We start from the raw sequence: 22467 nt of genomic DNA, 5'->3' as shown, positions 1-22467 counted from the left end.
GCGAGAATGCCAGTGTGCTGGGGGGGCATACCGGGTGTGCTGATGTGGTGGTGCTGGGGTGTGTGTGTGTAGACATGTTTGTGTGTATACATTGTATGTGTGTGTGTATACATGTGTGTGTGTATGTGTACGTGTGTGTGTATACACGTGTGTGTGTATACACGTATGTGTGTGTATACCATGTGTGTGTGTGTGTATACACGTGTGTGTGTGTATACACGTGTGTGTGTGTATACACGTGTGTGTGTGTATACACATGTGTGTGTGTATACACGTGTGTGTATACACATGTGTGTGTATACATTGTGTGTATGTATATATTGTGTGTGTGTATACGTGTGTGTGTATACACATGTGTGTGTATACACGTGTATACATGTTTGTGTGTGTATACATGTTTGTGTGTATACATTGTGTGTGTGTGTGTGTGTGTGTGGTGTGTATATGTGTGTGTGTGTGTGTGTGTGTATACATGTGTATGTGTGTATACATGTGTGTTGTGTATACATGTGTGTGTATATACATGTGTGTGTATATACATGTGTGTGTATACACGTGTGTGTGTGTGTACACATGTGTGTACACATGTGTGTGTATACACATGTGTGTGTGTATACACGTGTGTGTGTGTATACATGTGTGTGTATACATGTGTGTGTAACATGTGTGTGTATACATGTGTGTGTATACATGTGTGTGTGTGTATACATATGTGTATGTATACCTGTGTGTATACGTGTGTGAGTGTATACGTGTGTGTGTATGTGTACATGTGTGTGTGTGTATGTCTCCATGTGTGTGTGTGTATGTCTCCATGTGTGTGTGTGTTATGTCTCCATGTGTGTGTGTACGTGTACAGGTGTGTGAGTATACGTGTACATGTGTGTGTGTGTACGTGTCTACGTGTACGTGTGTGTGTGTGTACGTGTACATGTGTGTGTGTGTGTGTGTACGTGTCTACGTGTACATGTGTGTGTGTGTCTACGTGTACATGTGTGTGTGTCTACGTGTACGGTCGTGTGTGTGTCTACGTGCGTGTGTGTACGTGTGTGTGTGTACGTGTGTGTGTGTGTGTGTACGTGTGTGTCTACGTGTGTGTCTTATGTGTGTGTGTGTCTACGTGTGTGTGTTGTGTATACGTGTGTGTGTGTATACGTGTGTGTGTGTATACGTGGTGTGTGTGTCTACGTCTGTGTGTGTGTGTGGTGTGTCTACGTGTGTGTGTGTCTACGTGTGTGTGTGTGTCTGTGTCCCTGTGTGTCCTTTGGCCCGTGACTCCGCCAGGGAAGGGGGGGGGGGGGGGGTGGGGGGGGAGGTGGTGGGAAGGGGGGGGGGGTGGGGGGGAGGTGGTGGGAAGGAGGGGGGTGGGGGGAAGGGGAGGTGGTGGGAAGGGGAGGGGTGGGGGGGAGGTGGTGGGAAGGGGGGGGGTGGGGGGAAGGGGGGGGAGGTGGTGGGGAGTTGGGAAGGGGGGTGGGGGAGGTGGGAAGGGGGGGTGGAGGTGGTGGGAGGTTGTGAAGGAAGGTGAGGGGGGGGGAAGGTGGGGGTGAGGGGAGGTGAAGGGTGGGGGTGGAGGGGAGGTGAAGGGTGGGGGTGGAGGGGAGGTGAAGGGGGGGTGGAGGGGAGGTGAAGGGGGGGGTGGAGGGGAGGTGAAGGGGGGGGTGGAGGGGAGGTGAAGGGGGGGTGGAGGGGAGGTGAAGGGGGGGGTGGAGGGGAGGTGAAGAGGGGAGGGTGAGGGGGGGGGAGTGGAGGGGAGGTGAGGGGGGGGGAGTGGAGGGAGGTGAGGGGGGTGGAGGGGGAGGTGAAGGGGGGGTGGAGGGGAGGTGAAGGGGGGGTGGAGGGGAGGTGAAGGGGGGGGGTGGAGGGGAGGTGAAGGGGGGGTGGAGGGGAGGTGAAGGGGGGGTCGAGGGAGGTGGGGGGGGTGAAGGGAGGTGGGGGGTGAAGGGGAGGTGGGGGGTGAAGGGGAGGTGGGTGAAGGGGAGGTGAAGGGGGGGTGGAGGTGAAGGGGGGGTGGAGGGAGGTGAAGGGGGGGTGGAGGGGAGGTGAAGGGGGGGTGGAGGGAGGTGGAAGGGAAGGGAAGTGGAGTGAGGGGAGGTGAGGTGAAGGGGGGTGAGGGGAGGTGAAGGGGGGTGAGGGGAGGTGAAGGCCGCTCCCTCACCCGTCCGGCCGCTCACTCACCCGTCCGGCAGCTCCCTCACCCGTCCGGCCGCTCCCACGTGGATCTGAGGCGGGAGGCAGCTTGTTGTGGCCGCTCCCCCGCTGTGTCCCGGGCGCTCGCTCGCTCCGCTGACTGTAGCGGCGCCGGGGGGGGGGGGGGGTGGAGGGGAGGTGATTTGAAGGGGGGTGAGGGGTGGGTGAAGGCCGCTCACTCACCCGTCCGGCCGCTCCCACGTGGAACTGAGGCGGGAGGCAGCTTGTTGTGGCCGCTCCCCCGCTGTGTCCCGGGCACTCGCTCCTCCGCTCACTGTAGCGGCGCCGGGGGGGGGGGAGGGGGGGGTGTTTTGAAAGCGCGGGAGACACGGGGAGAGGAGGACGTGCGCGCGGGTGTGGAGGCTGATTTCGGGGAGGAAGAGGCGGAGGCGGGTATGTGAGCCCCCCCCCCCCCCCCCCCCCGGGTTATACAATGCTGCTAATGTACACCCCCCCCCCTACTGTGTGTGTGTGTGTGTCCCTGTGTGTGTCCCTGTGTGTGTGTTTGTGTCCCTGTGTGTGTGTTTGTGTCCCTGTGTGTCCTTTGGGCCGTCACTCCGCCTCAGGCCAATGAGAGGTGTGCGGGGGCGGCCCAAGGGACCAATGAGATTTCCCCTAGGGACACCGGACATCCAGCAGGCAGGGCAGGCTGGCATGCATGCATGCATGCAGGCAGGCAGGCAGGCAGGCATACAGTGCTTTCACTAATATAGTATAAGATGTGTATGTAAGCCACAGGTGCACGTCCCATATAGAGAATGTAGTTATACGTTACCGTTCCAAGGATTGGTAAACAAGAGACAGCACTCAATGTTGAAAATCAAAGTGTATTAGTGAAAGCAAAAATACATCCAGAAACCCAACGTTTCGGTCCTACAGAATGGGACCTTCCTCAGGGGTATATACAATATATATAGCAAATGGAAATATTACTGTTTGCTCATTCGCATGTCTTAGGCCTCGGACATGCTTACCGCTTGCTGGCGGTAGCGCGCTCCCACTCAGCACTGAGCCCCTCCAGTCGCAATTAGAGCGGTTTTAGTAGGGGGCTCACCTACGCAAGCGCGCAGAAGCGTAGGTCTTAGGGAATTTTTTCATTCCCACGCTTGCCGGCGCGACAGGCCGGTCACGTGAGCGGTTCATCCAATGAGGGCGAACCAGCTCCGTGACGCCCCCTGACGGCGCGCAGGGCAAGCAACCACAAAGCCAGGGAAAGCACCCGCTTTCCCTGAGCCTCAGCACCCCAGCGGGGAGCCTGGCCGAGGCCTTAGACAGGTCTGCAACCCCGACTTTCACCATTATCCCCCAGCACACCAATGCTTCCACTGCAGCAAGGGATTCTAGGAAATTACATGCAAATGAGCACACAATGCCACCTTTTGCTTCAAAACCATATGACATGGTCCCTATAAGCTCATGCTTGCTGCATTTCACAGCTTTTGAGTACAGCCTGGGGTAAGATGCATAGACAGTAAACCTACCCACAGACAGACTGTTTCGACCTTAATGGGTCTCATCAGTGTGAGGTTGATTATACTGGCTTTTCAAAATGAAGCATGGGATAGGTTTCACCACATCTCCCTGAAGAAGGTCCCGTTTGGTGGACCGAAACGTTGGTCTTTGACGTAACCCCTCATTCACTGAATTCACCTGTGTTACCAAACTTCTTAAGTGTTGTCTCTTTTTACCTGACTTTCGGAACGGTATCGTATACACATATTATTTATATGGGACAGGCACCTGCATTACAAGTGTGTATATGATAGTTTGACTAATATATATATATATATATATATATATATATATATATATATATATATATATATATATATATATATATATATATATATATATATATATATATATATATATATATCTTGTACATATCTGCCTTGGGCCTCCAATGTCGGGCACACTCCAAATGTGCACGTCCACACTAGTTTGCCTCTGCACACGAACGGTAGAGCTGGCACTTGCACTGCCCGGTGTCACATCCAGGAATAAAGAGAAAATAACTCATCACACAGCTCAGTCCACTACGAATCAGCCCGACATTGGAGGCACAAGGCAGACTCTGCTTCATAGAACGTACTGGCAATACTGCGCATATGCGAGGAGGGCTCAGTGCGGACATGCACCATCAGAACGCGGTTGTACCGGCAACAGAGACGCGGTCCTACTACACAGAATTTTGCAAGCTTTTCCAGCCTTCAGTGGATACACGGTGATATTGTATTGTATTGTATGTCTTTATTTATATAGCAATAAGGGAGGGGGGGGGAGAGGTGGAGTAACCCCGCTCAGCCACTAGGATATGAGAGTAAGGACCGGAGAGGGTGCTATCAGGGATAAAGATATGTACTGAGAGACAAGGAAAGGATCCCACAAGATGCACTCACTGGGGGTAGAGCTCAAAATAAATAAATTTTATTAATGATAACAAGAAAAACAATCTAATTAAAACCTGATATCCTGGCGCTTGTTTAGGCACAGCGGAGTGTGGAATGCTTGATATAAGTCTATGCCTGGGTATTAACACTGTATGAGTGATCCAGGATAAGGACTAGTAGCTCGTTCATAGCCTGGTGTTGGTAATGATAGTATAGAAGGTGACAGGTTGGTAGTCTATATGTGTAGCTCCAAATGTAGTCACAGTGACATAAGGTCATATGTGGGGTGAATGTCCCAAGCGCAATGTTAATGTACTGCTAATACTGATTGCATTGCAGTGTTGCTGTGCAGATAGCGCCTAGTGTCTGCTCATAGAGGGGCGCTCGGTTCTGCTGCATGTGGGTATAGCCGGGTTAGACGATTGTCCCAGTTTAACCATTAGTGTTTAAGCAGACAAACAGTAGTGGTCGTTTGTCAACCTTCTAAAGTCAGAGGTAGTGAGTCATTCACTCCCCATACCTCATGGTACATGACAAGTAGTGCCAAGGGTTAAACACCTGTACCATTTATCCATGAATATCAAACACCAAGCACAATGTTCATATATAATTATCCCTGATTATGCTGCAGTCATGATGTTGCTAAGCAGGTAATAACAAATGTTTGCTCAAAAAACGACTTTTGTTCTGCTGCATGTGGGTATGAAGGGGTTAACCAATTGTCCCACTTTGTCATGGATGTTAAGCAAGCTGTAGTGATCGCTTAGGCAGCCTTCTGGAGTCAGAGGCAATGATTCATTTACTCCCCATAGCTCAGAGTGTGTATCAAAAAGTGCCAGGAGGTAAACAGTTAACCTACTTGGCCAAAGATACCAGACAGGTAGTAATGATCGTGTGTGTAGCAGCTTGCTGGAGTCAGACGCTGCGAGTGATTCTGCCACAACCTGTGCCCCCACGTATGCCAACTTATACCTGGGGTGGTGGGAAGAAAGTAGTGTGTTCACCGATACCATGTCGGAGTTCACACAGCATATAGAGCTCTGGTCACGCTACATCGATGATGTGCTCGTGGTGTGGAGTGGAACAAGAGAAATTTTCCTGTCATTTGTAGAGAAGTTGAATCAGAACACGCATAACCTTAGACTTACGTACAACTTGAGTCAAGAGTGTATTACCTTCCTAGACCTTGACATCTACAAGGATGCTCTGGGTCTGCTCCACACCACGGTACACACGAAGACTACGGCAACCAATAACCTTCTGTTGGCATCAAGCCATCACCCACGACCCTTGATACAAGGGATACCAACGGGCCAATTCCTACGGGTCAGGAGGAATTGCTCAACGCTTAAAGACTTTGAGATCCAGTCTTTAAAAATGAAAAATAAGTTTCTCGACAGGGGGTACAGTCGATCCTGTGTTAACAAAGCATATAAACGGGCAAAACGCACAGATAGAGGAACACTACTGTATGCCAAGAAAGCAGAACATGAGGGCACCCAACCCATCAGGGTGATAGGCACCTACAACAAACAATGGAGAGAGATTCGAGACTCCATGAACAAACATTAGCACATCCTTCTGGCGGATAACGACCTTAGAAAGGTTCTAAACCCCCAGGCGTCTATTACATATAGACGCCCACGCAATCTTGCGGACTTTTTGGTACACAGCCACTATCAAGGCCATAACAACACAACATGGCTAGACAGCAGCAGGATAACTGGGACCTTCAAGTGTGGTGCATGCAAGGCATGTAAATATATACATACCTCAAAACAGTTTAATGGCTCGCATAGTAATAAACAATACGGTATGCGAAATTTCATTAACTGTAAAACAGAGGGAGTTATATATCTGGTAACATGCAAATGCGGTACAAAATATGTTGGGAAGACATCACGTGAATTTAGACGAAGGATTCTGGAACACATTAGCACCGTTAACACTAAAAAGGACGTACCCGTTGCCAGACATGTTAATTCTGCCCATGGGGGGGATGTCTCCAATATATCTTTCCAGGGGATTGACCTTGTGAAATTGGGGATACGTAAGGGGGATCTAGACAATGCTCTACTGAGAAAAGAGTCTAGGTGGATATACACCTTGGGGACCCTATCTCCTGGGGGTTTGAATGAGGGTTTTGTATACACCCCCTTTCTGTAGTCCTCTATCCTCCCCCCCCTCTCTTCCTCCCCCCCTCACCCCCCTCCTTCCTGTTGAAATAATCTCCCCTGTGAGATTATTGTTTTATTGAATACAGTCTACCATTCAACACACTCAAAGACACTCAATTACATCTTATGTGCTTATTAATTTGCCTTTGACAGTATCTCTTCATGAGCTTTCAACTTGTATGTGTTTTAACCTGTTTTCATGGGTTAATAGGACCCGTTTTTTAACCTTGTTTACCTGCCTAGATCACCTTTTCCCCTTTGCTTGTCATTACATACTCTGTCATGATGACGCTACTGGGTTACCATGACAACCAGAGTACATAAAAGGCTGCAGGGAGCATAGACCCGCCCACCCCCGAAGAAGTTCCAGTCAGGAACGAAACACGTGTCGGGTGAGACGTCCTGTGTGACGTCATCAGCGCGACCCACTAGTTAGTAGTGTGGTCAGTCCGGTTCACAGAGTGGAGTACAATTAGCTAAAAAAGATGTGGGCCAGTTGTGGATCCCACTAGCTAGGATTGCTTTCCTGTTCATCTCACTATAAATCCCTGCACTCGGCGATTCAGGCACTCCCCTGCCATACACTCTGCAGTGTGTGGCAGAATCACTCGCAGCGTCTGACTCCAGCAAGCTGCTACACACACGATCATTACTGCCTGTCTGGTATCTTTGGCCAAGTAGGTTAACTGTTTACCTCCTGGCATTTTTTGATACACACTCTGAGCTACTGTATGGGGAGTAAATGAATCATTGCCTCTGACTCCAGAAGGCTGCCTAAGCATCACTACAGCTTGCTTAACATCCATGACAAAGTGGGACAATTGGTTAACCCCTTCATACCCACATGCAGCAGAACAAAAGTCGTTTTTTGAGCAAACATTTGTTATTACCTGCTTAGCAACATCATGACTGCAGCATAACCAGGGATAATTATATATGAACATTGTGCTTGGTGTCTGATATTCATGGATAAATGGTACAGGTGTTTAACCCTTGGCACTACTTGTCATGTACCATGAGGTATGGGGAGTGAATGACTCACTACCTCTGACTTTAGAAGGTTGACAAACGACCACTACTGTTTGTCTGCTTAAACACTAATGGTTAAACTGGGACAATCGTCTAACCCGGCTATACCCACATGCAGCAGAACCGAGCGCCCCTCTATGAGCAGACACTAGGCGCTATCTGCACAGCAACACTGCAATGCAATCAGTATTAGCAGTACATTAACATTGCGCTTGGGACATTCACCCCACATATGACCTTATGTCACTGTGACTACATTTGGAGCTACACATATAGACTACCAACCTGTCACCTTCTATACTATCATTACCAACACCAGGCTATGAACGAGCTACTAGTCCTTATCCTGGATCACTCATACAGTGTTAATACCCAGGCATAGACTTATATCAAGCATTCCACACTCCGCTGTGCCTAAACATGCGCCAGGATATCAGGTTTTAATTAGATTGTTTTTCTTGTTATCATTAATAAAATTTATTTATTTTGAGCTCTACCCCCAGTGAGTGCATCTTGTGGGATCCTTTCCTTGTCTCTCAGTACATTTATTTATATAGCGCCATTAATGTACATAGCGCTTCACAGTAGTAATACATGTGGTAATCGAATAAATAACAGATCATGGGAATAAGTGCTTTAGACAAACATAACATTAAGGAAGAGGAGTCCCTGCCCCGAGGAGCTTACAATCTAATTGGTAGGTAGGTAGAACGTACAGAGACAGGAGGAGGGAGTTCTGGTAAGTGCGTCTGCAGGGGGCCAAGCTTTATGTATCGTGTTCAGAATGTTCACAGTGCTATTCGTATGCTTCTTTAAGCAAGTGTGTCTTAAGGTGGGTCTTAAAGGTGGATAGAGAGGGTGCTAGTCGGGTACTGAGGGGAAGGGCATTCCAGAGGTGTGGGGCAGTCAGTGAAAAAGGTTTAAGGCGGGAGAGGGCTTTAGATAAAAAGGGGGTAGAAAGAAGACATCCTTGAGCAGAACGCAAGAGTCGGGGTGGTGCATAGCGAGAAATTAGGGCTGAGATGTAAGGAGGGGCAGAAGAGTGTAAAGCTTTAAAAGTGAGGAGAAGAATGGAGTGTGAGATGCGGGATTTGATTGCAAGCCAGGAGAGGGATTTCAGGTGGGGAGATGCTGAGACAGATCTAGGAAAGAGTAGAGTGATTCTGGCAGCAGCATTTAGGATAGATTGTAGGGGAGACAGGTGAGAGGCAGGAAGGCCGGACAGCAGGAGGTTACAGTAATCAAGATGGGAGAGAATGAGGGCCTGAGTCAGAGTTTTAGCAGTCGAGCAACAGAGGAAAGGGCGTATATTGTTTTTTCATTAACATGTCCAATGCGCATATTCAATTTTAATCTTGTGAGTGGCCATAATCCACATTTTGTATGTAAAGTTTATTAAAATGTTAATAAACATGTATGCTCTATGGGAGCACACCTCCCTCCTCTACATCACACACCTCCCCCCTCTCCCTCCACATCACACACACCTCCCCCTCCACATCACACACACCTCCCCCTCCACATCACACACACCTCCCCCCTCTCCCTCCACATCACACACACCTCCCCCCTGTCCCTCCACATCTCACACACCTCCCCCCTCTCCCTCCACATCACACATCCCTCCCCCCTCCACATCACACTTCCCTCTCCCCCTCCACATCCCTCCCCCCCTCCTCATCACACACATCTCCCCCCTCTCTCCACATCACACACACCTATATTATTTCAGGGTCGGAGTGGACGTACTGCAAACACGCAGGCACTGAGCAAGTTAAAAATACAGACAGAGGAAAAAGGAGAGAAAAAAACGGAGCACTATATCCAGAAAAACCACCAGGATGCATTCCCATAAAATACAGCTTAATTTAATGGATCATAACAATATACAAAAACACACCAACGCGTTTCGGGCTTAAGGCAGCCCTTTATCAAGGTGAATAAAGGGCTGCCTTAAGCCCGAAACACGTTGGTGTGTTTTTGTATATTATTATGATCCATTAAATTAAGCTGTATTTTATGGGAACGCATCCTGGTGGTTTTTCTGGATATAGTGCTCCGTTTTTTTCTCTCCTTTTTCCTCTGATGTTCATCTACCGACGGAGGCACACCCAACCCAGGGTCACTGGATGCTGCAGACTTGCTGTTTATCGTGGACATTCATAATCCCAAGTGAGTTTGTTCCAGTTTGACCCATGTTATCTGCTGAATTCCATAGGATGTTTAATCTACTGGTCACCGGCAGGTGGTTATGAATATATCCTTACATCTACATTACGTGGGATCATAACTTACCAGGCTACATCTTTTTTGGACTATCATACTGTTTATATGGGTTGTTTTTCCTGATATCATTATACCTTTCTACGTTTTTTCATATAGAGCACCATACAACAATTATTTCATAAAAATACAGACACCCTGCAGAACAAAATGGGTTAAGAAGACGCTCAGATCCTGGAGCAGTTTCCATGAACTAAACCCCAAACTTCAGACCTGGGTCAGCTCAGTCTGACTGAGAATGTCCCTCGGCTCCTCCCACATTAGAGTGTCAGCTCTTTAGGGTAGCACAAGGTGTTTTGAGCCGTTTGTATTCATTGGGCCATCATATGTGAAATAAAGTCCATCAACTTCCTGTATTACCAACATCTATATGAAACCACACACCCCGCCCACACCTGATTGGGCAATAGACTGTGACGTCAGCGGCAGTAGCGAGAAAAGACTATTCAGTCTCCCCTCCGGTCTGCCGGCTCACTGCCGTGCGCGCGCAGCCGAACTCACAGCCAATTATAAGTGCCGCGCGCTATGTTACGGGCTTTAGGACCCTGCTGAAAGAGGGGAGGGGGGCAGGGGCGCGCGGACACTCACCGCAGAGGGGGGATCCTGCCTGACTCTCCCGGCCCCTCCCTGCTGCTGCATGTGTGGGAGACGCTGCTGCTGCTGCTCTCTGCCCGGCTGAGAAAGGATTGCTTCCTGCTGCTTGTGTGCCTCCGATCTAGAGCGACCACGTGACCAGCAGCAGCCAATCACAGTAATAATAATAACCAGCAGCAGAGGGGTTAATGTTAAAGGGGAAGAGACACCGTGAGACTGTCCCTGCTGGGGGCGTGGCTTAGTGTCCCTGCCGGGGGCGTGGCTTATGAGGACCCCACGTGATGAGGACAAGCAAAGCCAGATGTTCATAGCAAATGTCAGGAAATGTTTTATATAATTATTAATTATCTTTATCCCATGTGTCATTAAAAAGAAATTGCTGGAGGTGGTAAGGTGCGATGTTACAGTAACCACACACCTGAGGTGTATTGCATTTGCAGATGCTGTTAAAACAAGTGATAGATAGAGAGGGGGGGGGCTTTGCCCTCGGGACGTGGCTCCCCCTCCCCCCAAAGTTACTTTTATAACGAGCATGGTGGCAGAATGTAGGTTCCCTTTGTGCAAATAGCTAACGTGATGTTTAATTCGGCGATTAAGGCTTAGGCCCGCGGTCACGCAGCTGTAACGCGCGCCCGCGATATTGGCGCGCGCGTTCAGCCGATTCCCCTGTCTGCAGCTCACTGCAGGAGGAGAGACCGGGTTTACCGGTGGTGGCGTGCAGCGTCTCCCGACGGCCTCAAAGTCCTCCCGGCATCTTCCCCTGCCAGTAACTTCTCTCAATATGGTCGCGCAGCGTCAAATGGCGCCACATTGCCATGGCAACGGGAACGCTACGTGACATCACACAGCACGTCCCGTTGTCATGGCTACTTGACACCGTGACGTCACTTAGCATCAGTTGTCATGGCATCATTTGACGCCGCACGGCCATATTGACGGCTTGCTGTGGGTGATGCAGGGACGATATTGGAACGATGCCAGAGGATATCACAGACGCCGCCGAAAGTAATTCGCGAAATTTTATAATGCATCTGGGTTGCCTTCAGTAGAAGGTGGCTACCCTGGCTGTTGGGGTGTTTAATACATTTATTGGGGTGAGCTCCACACGGGACCCCCACTGGGGTGGGGGGCTGCACATGGGCCCCCACTGGGATGGGAGGCTACACTCGTGTCCCCAATGGGGTGAGGGCTGCACCTGGGCCCCCACAAGGTGAGGGTTGACACATGGGTCACCACTAGGGCAGGAGGCTACACATGTGAGCTTTTATAGAGACGTGCCTTCATGCATTATTATAATCACAGAATTAGGTTATTAATAGGCACTAGTATTGGTAGTTATATTGGATTGAAGATGTGCATCTTGTTCATTCTTATGCATTGCTGGCCCCAAAGGGTTTTGTGACATTGTGCATATTAAGCATTCAATTGATTGCTAAAACTCATCATGAATACAACAGTAGTTTAAAACCCTGTGTTCTATCACAGGTATAGGGCTAGGTGACATGTAACAGTTTCAGCATGTTTTCTCTTATAGACTTGGAAGCTACACTCATTCATGTGACCTTGAACACATACTTCAGTCTGACTTTTTGAGACTCGAAAAATGTGTCCACTCCCAACTAAACGATTACTATACCAAGACAAATTTCCCTAGCCAATTCCAATCTGGCGTTCGCCCCAAACACTCCACCGTAACTATCCTGCTAAAAGTTTGCAATGAAATCCAGTGTGGAATGGAACGGGGACAACTCACTGGTGCAGTATTCCTAGATTTTGCAAAGGCTTTTGATACTGTTGATCATGCTATCCTGCTTAAACTCCAGTGCTCTGGAATAGGGAATATTCAGAATACTTCAGTCTGACTTTTTGAGACTCGAAAATTGGATTTCCCAAAACAAACTGTTTTTAAAAACTGACAAGACTGTAACAATGGTATTTGGGACCAAGACTAAATTTTTAAAGCTTCCAGTGACTGAGCTACAGATCAGAACCAACACTAACACCACCCTAACTCCTGTTACTAGTTTTAAATACCTGGGCATATGGTTTGACTCCCACTTAACATTCGGAATGCACATTGATACCCTGACATCCAAAACCTATGCCAAACTAGGCGTACTTTACAGGAACAAATCCTCCCTAAGTCTCCTGGTCAGAAAGTGTATTGCACAGCAGATGCTAATGCCAATTATCGACTATGGAGACATAGTATATGGCTCGGCACTCCAAACCCACCTTGGCAAACTTGACACCCTCTACAATTCAATTTGTCGTTTTGTTCTCCAATGCAACTACAAAACACATCACTGCGAAATGCTCAAAGAACTAGATTGGTCATCACTCGAGTCTAGGCGCAAAGTTCACCTTTCCTGTCTTGCCTTCAAATACTTTCTGGGCAAGCTACCCACCTATCTGAACAAGCTCCTCACCCCTACCACATGCAGCACTTATCATCTGATATCTGACTCCAAAAGACTGTTCATGGTCCCAAGGCTCAACAAAGTATCTGGCCGCTCCTCCTTCTCTTACCGTGCACCCCAAATCTGGAACAACCTACCGGAGACTCACATCCACCACCAGTTTAAGTTCTTTCAAAACATTTTAATCTGGTCTGTAACTGTTACATAAGCCTATAATATACATCTTCTCTAACTGTGCATGCAATGTATTGTATTTATGTAACTGTATTTGTAACCATGTATTATTTGTCAGATTAACTATGTCCAGGACATACTTGAAAACGAGAGGTAACTCTCAATGTATTACTTCCTGGTAAAACATTTTATAAATAAATAAATTCATAATTCCACAGCATTGCTTTTGGTCTAGTGTTAAGATATTGTGTATCGGCTTCCATATATCTCATAAACAAGGCTCTAAAAGTCTCTTTCCCGAGTGTGGTCCTGTGAACCTCATTGCGGTCCCACCGCGGGATCACTTTAATCTGACGTATAAACGTCACATTTAACATGGACGGAATAACATGACTATGAAAGACGTGCCCGCAGTAAGAGTATGTGTGCAACATAGAGTATGTCTGACTCCCGACTGAATGTGTGAAGTTCTGTCCACCGAATGATGCAAGAGGTTCCGCAGTATGGGGTAAGTCTGCTGCAATACACCTCAGCATTTACTGAACCAGGAAATGGCTCAGCTAAGGGCAGGAGACTAAACCGAAACTTCTCTATGAAACAGATGGTAATGTGAGCGACTGTACTGTGATGCACAATGTTTCATCGACATTTAATACGAATTCCATTTAGTTTTACTGTACCATTTATAGTACCAGAGGCAATTACTGCCAGGGGTGCCAACATAGAGATGAATGAATTGTATACTTTTTCTTATGTCTGTGAGGATTGCCTGTCGGGCCCGCCCCCGTGATGCACCCCGTGGCGGGATGGGTGACACGCACTGCGCTACCAGGCTGGGACATACCGCACGTCCTGTGCGTAGGCTCTGCCCTGTGACGAAGTGGAGGACGCGCGCTGCTCTATCAGGCTTGCGGACACCGCACGGATCTTGCTCAGGCTCCGCCCCCATGACATCACGGACGAGGCGCACCACACACAAGCTACGTGCAGGCGCCGCGCTACCATGGGCACACGGGGGGTTAACTCCATCAGCAATTATTCCACACCTCCCCGCCCCTGCCTACCAGTGGACTGAGTATGTCTAGGGGTGGATCTCATTCATTACTCTGCAGTTGTGTGCTCTCCTACCATTGGCTGCCTGTCCTTTAAATACTCAGCCAGACCTGCTACAAACTCCGATTTCTCCTATCCTAGACCACCCCAGTATTCCGACCAATCTATCCTCTCCTATACTGACCCAGCTACATGGCTACCACTCTGCACTCCAGATGAGCTTGCGCGGTTGAAGGTCTGAGGCTATCAAAATCCCCACCTCAGCCCTGCGGTCCTGTCTAATTTGTGGTGAGCACTCGTTACAGTATGCTCAGCCCCACAAACATGGACCCCGCTGAGGTCTTGAACTTGTACTTGGACATGTTTAAAAAAGTGGAGAAATTTCTTGATCAGAACAGTCAGCGCATGGAGCAACTCCAACGGACTGTACAAACTATGACTAGTCAGGCACCATGTACCCTGCAGATCCTTTCCCATCAGCGGTGTCTGCCCCCACAGCCATACCCACAGCCTTCGAGCCTCGACTCCCTACACCCAACCGCTATGGCAGCGATGAACTCGCTGCCCAGGAACGCCCCAAAGAGCATGAGGAACTGTAACGGATGCTCACTACAAACAGGACTTAGACTGCGGGGCTGAGGTGGGGATGTATATAACCACCGCCCCACAACCACGGGGCCAGGTCCGGATTGCAGAGTCAGGGTCATGTAGCCAGGTCAGGGTAGGAGAGTTTAGGTTGGTCGTAATACTTGTGTTTGGATTGGGGTGAGGTCCCCCAAAAGTTGACATGTGCTGCAGAGTAATAAAGTCCCAAAATCAGTGAAACATCAATGTTTTGCCCAAAAGCATCCGGACACTAAGGAGTGAGATAGATAAAGTATAAACAATCCGAAGCTGAATCTAGCAAATAAACCGCTATTGAGGGAAGTGGCCTAGCGATCAATGATGAGTCAAACAGGGATGACTGGTGGGGGTCTCTCAACCGGCGCCAGACCCCTGCTGATGTAGTCCCGCATGGATGGCCAATACACCTGGGGCAGCTCCTTAAGGAAAGTAGTAAATCACTTACTAATTCTCATGACTCCGTCCGGGGTAGGCGTGCTCCGCTTCTGCAAACTGTCTGAAGAAAAAACCTCTCTATGGAGAGAGAAAATCGTCAGGCACTGCTGGACAAAGATGAAAGGCTGGACCGTGATAATGCAAAAAGGGTATATTTATTAAATCATGGACAAAAAATAGGGAATAGAACCCCCCTGCTGAACTCTAATGCGTTTCACCCCTATGGGGCGTTGTCAAAGCGGTTTGATTGCCTTGATGACGTCATGGGCACGTGTCTGCATGAGCTGCCTCTTGCTGCAGCGTGCGCGCGCAGACTGAGTCCGTGTGCATCCCTGGGTTGGTTGACGCGGCCGAGAGGTGGGACATAGCCGCGGACCTGACAGTACCCCCCTCTTCAGGGGAGACCTACGGGAAACCCCGAGATGGTTTCGAAGGGTGTCTTGGATGGAAAGCCCGGACCAGTCTGTGAGCGTGTACTTGTTCTAGAGGGATCCACTTGCGCTCTTTTGGTCCGAATCCCCTCCAATGTACTGAAGTTTCCCTTTTGACATTCTAGAGTCGAGGATTGCCTGAACCTCGAACTTCTGTTGGCCCTCCACTAGGATGGGTTGAGTGGGTACGTCCTGGATGGAAGTTTGGGAGTCTGGTAAGAAAGGTTTAAGGAGGGATATGTGGAATACTGATTGGATGCTCATCGTTGGGGGCAGCCTCTGCCGGTATGCGACAGGGTTGACCTTTTCTGTGATAGTAAAAGACCTATAAATAAAAAATGTATGTTTTTACATTATGGGGGGGGGGGGGGGGGGGGCACGGGTGTATTGATGCTTATTAAATATTTTTTAATATTTAATATACATGCGTCACGTGACCGGAACATTTCAAAGCATAGGAGATAATGGAGCCTGTATCTCGGGAAGCAGGGGGGTCCCCGGACATAAAACCAACGCAGTTCAGCTCCGGAGACCCCCTGCACAACTACACTATGAATTAAATATATATTAAAAAACATCATTTTCGGCCGAGATTTTCGCTGGCAGAGGCGGCTCTCTCAGAGCAGCTCTCTCTGCAGCAGAAATGTATCACCGGGTTAGGCCTTTTCCCAGGCTCGGTCCTATCGCTGGCAGCAAATCGCTCATTTTGGGAATTTTGCTATGAACGGTAATGAAGGCTTGCTGAGTACCGTGATAGCAACGCTCCAAAAAACGGCGATTTAAATGCCCTGGCGATATTTTTTATCAATCTTTACTGAATGAGGCCCTTAAACTGCAAAGAGAAACCGGCCTCCCCTTCCGAGGTAAGTATTCCGGGAAGCAGGGGGTCCCCGGAGCTGAAATTAACGTGGTTCAGCTCCGGAGACCCCCTGCTAAAAACCAATTAAACAAACAACACAAAAAAAGTGTTACCAGTTCTGCTGATTGAAGAATGAAATGTTATATTTATTTTTTAAAGAAATTAGATTTTCTATAGATTTATTAGAACATTCTCTGACGTGGCTTCTCTATCATGATACATATTGTTATTGTGACAAATATATTAATATCGTTTTTGTAGAAGTTTTTTGCCCAACTCTACCCTGGCCCCAGTCAGTATAAAATGATCAGTAACCACAGAATGAACTTACCCTAAAAACCCCTATCTCAAGCCCTTACCCTAAAACCCCCTTGAATTAACCCCCTACCCAAAACAGTAATAAAACTTACATTAGAAGCGGCTGGTGGCGGAGGGTCAGTCTGTGGCCTAATGCCGCCGACCAATTGGTTGCGCCAAAACTATTCCGATTCACAGCTAAGTGAGACTACAGACAGCTTCAGTATTCTTAAACTGGATGATCCTCAAAGAATAATAGACAGATTATTCAATTTAAATTAAACAACTGGACTGCGTGAGATGGGAACGGAACTACCTCTGGGTCACACTAGATGTAACCTCGTCGTACATAATATAATAAATTAACATGGGATGGCAGCTGTTTAATATTATTTAGAACGATCACATTTATCACCAGCACAGAGCACTTTCATTTTGGGCGCTATACATTATCTTTTAACTCACAAGTACTTTTTGTTTGATGGGATTTTCTATCTCCAAACATGTGAAACGGCCATGGGCACCAGCTTGGCCCCTATGCACGCCAACCTTTTTTTAGGGTGTTGGGAGTCGTTCCACGCGTTGGGAGATGGAAATCCCTTCAGACAATTTATCACGTTCTACAGACGTTTTATTGACGATCTCATTTTGATTTGGAATGGCGACGTCAAGACACTTATTATGTATTGATTATCTTAACTCAAATTATTATCATTTGACTTCACTTATTCTAATTTTAATCACATTCCCTAGTTAGATTTACTATTATATATTGATTTACACATGAAAATGAACACTGATGTATTTCGTAAAATTAATTCACGTAACAACTGATCAGATTAAAAATAATTTGTTCCAATAATGACGACTTTCTCACGCAGTCCAGAGACCTATTGAGCAGGTTTATAGCCCCCCCCCCATCCCAGAGACTTAGATAGAGCCTTTGATGAGTTAAACTGCATGGACAGGACTGTATTATTTCAGGATGGCAAAACAAGAAGTTCCAACCTAGACACTCCGATGTTTATAACTCAATTCAGCTCTCAGGCTGCCCAAATTAAGATAATATAATTGTATTATTTTGTTCTTTAGTTCTGATTCCAATGGGTCATTTGACCGACTTACAGTAATATGAACTGGTAGACCACTGTTGTCTGCACCACTAATCGCAGCATTGAGTGAAAATTTATGGGGAATCTTTTTGATCCTTTTTGGGATCTACTCTGTTCTACTATAAAGTGAAAAAACAAGATTCTGCGCTTATATATAGTAGTAAGATAATTGGTGATGTGACTCTTAAAAGGTAAATGTGAATACAACCTTATAAGGGTGAGGTTTTGTGCAGCTGTTCTGGTGGAAGGCTCAGCACTCCAAGCTAGTACAAAAAAGAAGAAAGAGAACAGCGCAAAAAAAACCTCATAGTGTAATATATTTATAAAAGCAATTTATAAGTAAAGGGTGAGTATTGCACGTACATCTAATTAATATTTACACAGCATGACATGTTTGGGACATATTACCCATCTGTAGACAGCAAGTCACGATCGCGATGCAGGACTTGGAGATCTTTTCTCTGATGGCAGGGGCGCAGGGTCATGGAGGTCAGCTCGTTGTTGGAATTCCCTCTCAGTCCCTAGCAGTATCACTGCCGTTGCCGTCCGTTCAGAGGGGTTCCTCTGCTTCCGGATTAGTCCACGTTAGCGTCTGACGTCATCAGACGGCGTCTCCTGGTATCGAAGTCGCGTCGCGCTGGGTAACACCAAAAACGGCAGCAAGTCCCAAACTCAGCGGTGTAAAGGGGAAATACCACAGTGGGTATAGAGAAAAATGGAACGCGCCCTCTCCTACGCGTTTCGTTTAGAAAAACTTCTTCAGGGAATGTTGGAGGAAGTTCCGGGGCGCTTCTTGTACCCTCAGATCTCCCGCGATTGGCCGCACTAGATTGACTCAACCCAAAACACCTGAGGGACATAACCCATCCAGTGCTGGATCAAAATCAAGACAGGCGGCCCCTCACCTGGAGACACGAGGGGACGGCATAACATATAACATTAAAAATAACAACTTTATTATAATAACACAAGGTAAACCGAAATGCTTTAAAAGTAAGTGCTCTAGAAATAAAGAGACAATAATTAGTAACATTCAATTTTAAAAAACATACATATAATACTCTTACCTAATGCTAAATGTTAAAATGATATGGTCTAAATTTATAATAACACACAGACAATTAGAGAGAAATCATTAAGAAAATGGTTTTAAAAAAGTTTATAATAAAAAAGTTTATAATAAAAAATCTAATAATCACTGGTAATGGAACATGAGTGTATTTGTATAGAGATCAGAATAGAGACCAAACGTCAATTTCCTCATTTAGACCCAGTGGAGACAGAGTTTGCAGTTTGTATATCCACAGGCTTTCCTGCTTGGATAATTTTTTATCTCTGTCTCCGCCGCGTCTCCCTGACGTAACATTTTGGATACCTAAATAGCTTAATAATGAGGGATCGCAGTTATGTTTGGACTTGAAATGTCTAGACACGCTGTGGTTTTCAAACCCTATTCTGATGTTCCTGGCGTGTTCTAGAATCCTCACTCTCAAGAATCTTTTGGTCCGCCCAACGTACTGATACCCACAGGGGCATTGTAGGAGATAGACTACATAAGTTGATTTACATGATATGCAATCTTTTACAGTGAATTTTTCTTTGGTGCTGTTAGATAGAAATGTTTTACGGTCTGTATTTAACATTTTGCAGGCCTTGCATCTTCCACAGCTGAAGTTACCGTTGGGTTTACAAGGCATCCAGGGGATCTCCAAAGGTGTAATAATTGGACTCCCAATATCACTTGGTGCTAAATAGTGTTTAAGGGTCTTAGCCCTACGGTAAATAAAGCTTGGTTTTTGATGAAGAGAGGGACCCAAAACCGGATCGTTACATAAAATATTCCAGTTTTTATTTATTATCTTTTGAATGCTGGTGCTAACTGAATTAAATTCTGTAATAAATGGCACTTTGAGTTTGTCACTTACAACTTCATTATTTATTTGTTTTTTTCTGAATCAATAAAGAATCACTCTCCATCTTATCCACTTTTTCCAAAGAACTAAACAACAGGGCCTTGGCGTATCCTCGTTCAATGAACCTCTCAAAAAGAGAAGTCGATTGAGATTCAAAGTCAGTTTGAAGGCTACAATTTCGTTTAATACGCATAAACTGGCTTAATGGTATATTATCAATCCAGGATCTTTTATGATTGCTGGATGATAGTAAAAAGCTATTGGTGTCCACCTTTTTAAAAAATGTTTTTGTATTAATATTTTCACCAGTCCTAGATACCAAACTGAGGTCCAGGAAATCTATCTGATTTGAATTAGTTTCAGAAGTAAATTTTGAGTTAAAATCATTTTTATTCAGATAGATCTTAAATAATTCCAAAGTATCCTCATCTCCCTCCCAGATGCACAGGACATCATCGATATATCTCTGCCAAATAATAACCCTATCCGCAAATGGGTTATTATGCCATATAAAGTTATCCTCCCATATCCCCATGTATATGTTGGCATAACTTGCTGTCTACAGATGGGTAACAATTCCCAAACATGTCATGCTGTGTAAATATTAATTAGATGTACGTGCAATACTCACCCTTTACTTATAAATTGCTTTTATAAATATATTACACTATGAGGTTTTTTTTGCTCTGTTCTACTATGAAATATCTCCTATGCACCTGCTTTATTTCCCATGTAACACTATGAGGACATATCTAGCGAGAGCGGTTTAATTTATCTGTTTGCCCAAATTGAGAAAATTTTCAGCGACACTGGAGTGTTCTATCAGTTGATTCAGCATTAAAAAACATTTTCAACACTGGCCCACAATTCGTATTTAAAAGAGCCAAACCGGTGGCTAACTATGTTTCAGCTAGTTTATTCGAATCATCAGAAAAAAAAACAGTATAAGCAACACTCCATTAGGCTCTTTTCGATTCCTACAATGTAAAGTTTGTAAACACATGATACCTGCCAAACAATTCACATGAACAGTAACCAGTCAATATTACTATGTTAAACAATGTATTCATTGTAATACTAAATTTGCAGTATATCTGATTAGATGTGGTTGTGGGAGACAGTATGTGGGTCGAACAACACGGGCCGTAAAAGGCCGCATCATGGAGCACTTACGTTTGATCTCTAAAGGTGACCTTATCCACCCTGTCTCCCAACACTTCACATCTTGCAGATCTGGCAGTGTGGATACATTATCTTTAATGGGCATTGAGCATGTTCCAGCCTCTATTAGGGATGGACAAAAATAGGAAAAACTGTGACGCCCCACCAATGAAGATAGAGGGTGACTGAGAATAAATAAAAAGTTTAATGAATCATTGATAATAAGACACTCCCTAGAAGGATTTATGTACATGACCAGTGCCTCCTATATTGATATACAGGCAATACATATGTGCTGAGGGGAGACCTCATCAGTCTCTCCTCTATTGTTTGATTACTCTGCACCCCAGAATTCCTCATTGGACTTTCTACCTATTAGGGGTGGAGACAGGACCAATGCCCTTGATAGGCGCTAATTAAATTGGATCTTTACACTCCAAACTAAGATCCCTACAGGTCTTAACTCAGAGTGGGATCTGGGTCCCTTTCTATATCAGTAATAATATAAATCATTTAAATATAATTATAGCATTATGTTTATATTAATACATATGTTTACATTTGGTATGTCACTTGTTATACTAAATATGGCTGGTTTCTTAGCTTTAAGTTCTTCCCTTGACTAGACATATTGGTTCTATTGATATTATAATTTTTACATATCAAAACAACATACTTCTTAATAAAATAGTTCATCCAGGTGTTCACATATTATTATTTTTTTTAAACTTGTATTTTTATTAAGATTTTCAAGTATAAATGAGAAGAGGAGGGGTGGGGGGGGGGGGAAATAACCATTTTGTATCAGAATTCTTACAATCGTCAACAGTCACATTAAATAGCATACAACATTTTATAAACAACATATCCTACACTTATCACTGCCAGGTCCTCTTTCCTACATCCCAGGGATCCCAGACCCTATCAAACTTCCTTGTGGTATGATTCAGGAATGAGGCGAGTCTCTCCATTATTTGTACATCATTAACCATTCTAATGACCTCTCTTCTGGAGGGCGGGAATGTCTTTTTCCACGCTGCTGCTGCTGGTACCGCGCACCTAGCCACCGTTAGAATATGCAGGATCAGTTTAGCTGTATAGTGATTCACATCTTACATGGGCTTAGCCAGAATAATTAAGATTGGGTCTAGCGGAATCTTGATTCCGATGACATCTATTAATTTCAAGACTGTCCTACAGTATGTCTGCATTACTGGATAAAACCACCATGTGTATGCTAGGTCCCCTATCTGTCCGCATCCCCTCCAACATCTGTCAGAAGCCTCCGGAAACATTTTCTTTAACCTTTTGGGAGTGTAGTACCAGCG

At 46.0% G+C, this 22467-nt stretch overlaps 1 protein-coding gene across 2 annotated transcripts in view; it reads right to left on the bottom strand.

Annotated features, from left to right (window-relative positions):
* The window catches only part of LOC142466841 (uncharacterized), a 755003-nt gene that overhangs the window by 15671 nt on the left and 716865 nt on the right, over positions 1–22467 (bottom strand). Inside the window, exon 1 of one of the 2 annotated variants that reach the window (XM_075572347.1) lies at positions 10655–10845. The exons of the other annotated variant lie outside the window; for it this stretch is intronic. The gene's annotated coding sequence lies outside the window, so the exon portion shown is untranslated. Of the gene's footprint in view, positions 1–10654; positions 10846–22467 lie in introns of those variants that run through there. 2 annotated transcript variants of the gene reach the window in all.

The sequence above is a fragment of the Ascaphus truei genome, chromosome 15 (assembly GCF_040206685.1).
Source record: "Ascaphus truei isolate aAscTru1 chromosome 15, aAscTru1.hap1, whole genome shotgun sequence".
Classification (NCBI taxonomy): Eukaryota; Metazoa; Chordata; class Amphibia; order Anura; family Ascaphidae; genus Ascaphus; species Ascaphus truei.
This window is presented reverse-complemented; position numbering and strand designations above follow the sequence as displayed.